Genomic DNA, 5615 nt, shown 5'->3' on the forward strand with positions numbered 1-5615 from the left:
GTGTGTTTTGGGGTGTGGGGGGGAGGTAGGGGGGGAGGCTTCCAAGTGGTTGAACTTACGCTTTCATGCCACATCTGCATTTAGCTCTGTTTGAGTGACAGGTGTACATGGATGCCACATCGGCTGCCAATATGTTATGAGACCATGGTAACAATCGCTCATCTCTGGGGAGCTATGCTGCCTCGTTCCTCACTATCAGACATGAAAGAAATAATTTTAGGTGCCAGAAAAGGAACTGTGATAAAAGAAAACATTTCGGCTTTCATGGCACTGGAGTTTGCCCTGAGGCAACAGCTTTGATAAAAAAAAGTGTCTCTTTCTTTACATTCACAATTAATCCATGATTATCTACAAGCAATCCTTTGGCCTATAGAATACTGACAGAAAAGTTGTTTTTCTTTTTTTTTTTAATTCCTTGTACATTTCACCTCTGTTTTTCCCTGCTACATGCACCTATTGTGTGGCACAACTCTTCAAATCCTGCTCAAGCTACAGACAGCTTCCCACCCCCACTTTGGGAAGTTTTGTAGATATCAGACATATCTGTGAAGAATAGCTATTGTTAGCTGAAATATTAACATATAATGTTTCTTCGGTTGTGTATTTAAGACAGATATAAAAGAGGGCTATTATATCACAAGTAAAGGTGAACCAATCCCTCTTTTCTGTGATGTTCTGTGTTATCAGCGAAAAGAAAACTTTGGTATATTTTTAAAAGCAAAACAATGAGCCTCATTCAAGAGATGATATTATTCCTCTCTGCATGAATTCACTTTAATTTGATATTGGCTGGATTCAGTGTTTATCGTGTCCATCTGATATCATCAAGACTATGCCTCATTGTCGAGGTCAGGTCCTGCCCAGGGACGTGCAGGGTCACACTGTAAAACAAATAGCCCAGGCAAGCTTCACCTCTCCTTCAGCTTTCACATGAGTGGGGGGCACACGGACTCCTCCAGGAGGACTATTTTTCACCTCCTCTGCTGAACATTGCAAGGCGAACTTGCGGTCCCATCGCCTGGCAGTCATCCCCCACCTACCTATTTGGGGCATCTTCCCCTCAGTGACCCCTCTGCTTGTGTCACAAACTGGCTTTCCATTCGTACGTATAAATATACCTTTACTGAATGCACCTTCTGAAAGAAAATGGACATTTCACATTTTTGCAGATGGTTAGGCTAAGATCCACAAGCTGTAACTGCACTGCCCCATCAGGACTCCCCCGGGGTCCACCACCGGCCGTGCAGCTGTGCCTGCAGCATTTGCAAGCAGCTCCTCTGCTTGCCCATGGCAGCACAGCCCAGCGTGCCCCCACCTTGCCCCACAAGCTTCCTGGACCTTGCACACCACCGATACCCCTCAGGCACCCTGAGGCACAGGCAAGGGCTTGTTTAAGGGGCTCATCTTAGGGCTGCACCAGGGACACAGTGCCTGGTGGAAAGGAGGCCCCCATCGCACCTCCACCTTGCCCCAGGGGATCCCTGTCAGAAGGGCTGTGCGCACCTTCCTTTCACTTTTGATGTCCAAAATCATGCAGGAAAAGGTCGACCAGAAATGATCAGTGACATAGACCCGTGCTTCCCAGGTCCAGAGTCTTCCTCTTCCCAGGCTCAGCTTCCCACATCCCAGCCCATCCCTCCTTGCCCCTTGCTCCCGACATTCAACGCTGGCACAAGCTGGCATGTGAACCCACATAGCCTACCCACAGCTGCCTAACATCAGGGCCAAGCTCTGGTCTGCCCCGTCAGCAAGCAAATATCAGAAACGTGAGGTGTCTTGGGTGGCAACACAGTCCCTCTGTGCGGGCATGCAAAAAATGCTTATGTCTGAAGCTGTCTCCAGTGGCGAGGAGCCTGTGGAGCCATGGCTTGACATGCTGCTATTTGCCTTTTGTAGGGGAGGCCCCTATGTCATCTGAATGACACAGCAAATCTACCGGCCATCTTGCATATAAATGTGATATACACTCAAAAAAATGTCCACTCATTGCTTCCACAAAATAAATCCTTTTGTGTTTACCAGAATGTATTAACTTGTCTCCAATGACAATCAGAGCAGCCATAAAATAAAGAAATACGGCTCAATCAACAGGACAGTGGCTGCCCAGCAAGCTGGGTGGCCTGGGATAGAACTGGCCACATGGAGAGTAATGGGTTGTTTCTAAGCAGATGCTTGTTCTTACTGCATGGACATCTTTAAAAATCTAGCCCACAGACTTACAGTTTTCATATTCCACTGCTGTTGGGTGCTTCAGTTTTTAAATGAGTAGCTGGAGATGGTAGGCATCAAACAACCAGACGCTACAGGCCAGATCTGTAGGAATATTTAAATATCTAAGTGGTCATTCATACCTAGTTAGGCACCCATTATGGATCTACCTATACACACTTTTACAGAATGAAAAATTTACTGATGAAAATTTCACATATATAAGCCTTCACACCTCTTTGCCTCAGTTTCTTTTTTTGAAAAAATGGCAATATTTTCTCTTATGTAAACACACATATAAAGGGCTTTGAGAAAAAAAAAAAACAAGAATGGATTTAGCATGAATGCTTAACAAGACATAACTATTAATAAGAATAAGATTTTTCTTCTCATCTATTTCAATCACAGTTGACCTCTTGAGTCCCTCCCAACCTTCAGATTTTATACTGGTGACTCTTAGACAGTAACAATGTGTGTTCTCCTCATACTGTGTATTTCAGCTCTTTTTAAGGGGTACAGTGACGTACTATTTTCTCTTAGAGGAGATTAACTTCAGAAAAACAGTCCACCTACTGGGGTACCAGTAATCAAGCAGTTTGTAGAAGAAAGTGGAACAAAAAGCTAGAGAAATTACCTTGGTCTGAATTCTTCAGCTACCGCAGTTGTAGAAACTTTACGTTTCTCTTCCCCTCTCCCCTCACCCCCGCTTCCTTTTTTCTCTGTCTAGATCTATCTATCCATATGGATAGATGTCTCTTTTTGTTTATCACTCTCTCTTTCACTTTCTTGTTTTTTGCATCAACACACATCATTGTCCAGTTTTATGTTTCTGTCTTCTGACTAACCCAACCAGCAATGCTTTCAAAGATGGGCTGATTTATGGAAAGGAATAAAAACAATCTGAAGGATAATGACAAACACATTGGGGAGATGAAGGAATTATTAAGGAGCAAAGCCCTAACATGGTATTGTTAAGTTATATACTCACAGATCCCTTGTTCTAACAAGCAGCTGCATAAAGCTAGGTAGCTTTTCTTCTCAAACAAAGCTAAGAGGAAAAAACAGAGCAAGGCTTCTCTGTATATGTTGGTACGTGTTTGAGGGGAAAAAAATCAGGACATTGTGAGTAAACTGGCTCTGCAACAGATCGACAAGGGTTTATTATTCTGAGCAGCACTCAATCAAATGTGGCCCCTATGAACAGAGAGTAATGTTGGCGAATCATCCTGGGGGCTTTTTTTCTGTGTGTGAGTGGTATCCATCTGTCAGCTGTCAGTGCCAGTGAGAGATATACAGAGCTGTCACTTCTTGTCAGCCAGCATTTGTGAGGCCTTTTGCAGCTGCTACACAACACATACTGTCCTTATTGAAGGCCAGCAAGGAGTCTTGGAGAAGATTCTGCTGGGCAGGGTGAAAAGGGGAAGAGAGATGTCAGGACCACTCTAGGAGAACAATCTTGACCCATCAAAGATTTTAACTTAACTTTCAAAATCCTATTCTTTTCTGAATATTAATGATAATAAAAGGCAGATGGAGAGCTGAGGTAGTGGCATAGCTATATGCTCTGTATTTCAAGATTCAAGGCAAGCCTTGCATTCCCTTTGGTACCTTTGGAACCTGTAATAATAAATATGGTGGGATGCGGATGGTGATGCATTCCAAGGAGTCAAATGCTGTACTGTGAATGAAATGAGAAAGGACAAATATTTATTCCTCCAAGGAAAAAAATCTCCATCCATTGCCCCTGGATATACATACATATATGAGATAACTTGTGTGTGTGTGTGAAAAACATATATGCATACCCACACATTTTTAAAGTGCTGGAGTTGTGCTGGGCATGTGCTGAATTTAAGGCTAAACCAAAACTCAGGTTCCAAGGCACTGAAATCTTGCCAACTGTTTTCTCAAAATGTTGGCTCCAAATGTTGGAAATCTCATGAGATCAGCTGTTCTTATGAGCTTTCCTCCATCATGGGCTGTATCAGAACCAGTTCCAGCAAATAAGAGGCCTTTCTTGTTTGTGATCTGCTGCAGATTTATAAGATTGATAAGGACCAAAAGTTTTGTATCCAGGCTGTTTGATCTCACATATTATCAATCACAGATGGAACTGAAATATTGTTTGCAAGTAACAGATCCCAATTTTAGAATGTTATTATAGAAATGTAGAATATTATTATAAATGTGTATGTATGCCAAATTATTTTGCATTATTTAAAAAAATGCAATTATTTAGAACTATAGAGGGCAGTTTCTTTTGTTTTACATATCTACAGCTGCCTTCACAACAAAGCTAAACTAACATGGCCAAATTGCGAGGCAACACAATTAGGACAAATAAGTATATTTGGAGCTAGGAAGTGCTAAATTCTGCTCTTTGGTTTTCCACTGTATCTCCAAGTAGACTCAAGCTTATCATGCCAATTTTCCACCTGCTTCCCATTTGGTGATAACATTTAATTACCACCCTTACAAAGGCACCATGGTGACGAATCTTTCAGCCAACCCTTGAGCTTGTAAAGATCTCTGCAGTTACAAAGCTCTTTCAGAGTATATCACCAAACCAACTGAGTTAAGCGTGATTATAGTTGTGGGTTCATAGCACACAGCTAAAAAACTTAGTTCTAGTTCTGCATTTTGCAAACAGGGAGGAGATCAAGTGATGCTAAAAACTTGTAGAGTTCAGTGCAGCTTTGTGCATGACTAAGCCAGCATTTAAGTGTAAAACGTTATACTAGAGAATTTTTTTTATAAGTYGTCTTGCTCTCCTGCTGAGAGCATCTCAGGGAATTCAGAAATTCAGACTTAAATATGAAAGCAAGGGTTAATTACAAGTTTGTAGAGTATGTAAATCAATGAGGTTCTGTTCAATGCCTAGGGTTCATACATACGACAAAATACCAATAACATAATAACAATACCAATAATATAATAATAAGATAGTAGTACTAAATGAAATACAGAAACAATTAATTTTAATTATTTTATATGCTTCAATTAATTTATATGCAAATGAAATTTAAAATCCTATATAATACTAAAAACAGTAAGGGTGGATAATTATATCACTTATATTGTAATTTTCACTAGGGTGACTGGGTTTTAGAGGCAGACTGCTATTGTTTAAGTCCAAGCAGCAAGTACTTCACCAACTTCATATTCATTTCGTGCCTGTAGATTTTTTTTTAATTTAAGAAATGCAAAAAAGATTTATAATTTAGCTTAGGGTTGCTTGAAAGCCTGCTCTGTTTGGTTACCAGTTTCAAACACATATGGTATAACTCATATTGCTGCAAGTAAAACAAGACTGACTGTTGAATGAGCATAACACTGTAATAGCAGAATGTCTGCATTTAGCCCTTTTAAATCAGATCTGCTCACAAGCCAAAATCAAATGGGAAACA

Source organism: Apteryx rowi, unplaced genomic scaffold (assembly GCF_003343035.1).
Source record: "Apteryx rowi isolate R43461 unplaced genomic scaffold, aptRow1 scaffold_213, whole genome shotgun sequence".
Lineage (NCBI taxonomy): Eukaryota > Metazoa > Chordata > Aves > Apterygiformes > Apterygidae > Apteryx > Apteryx rowi.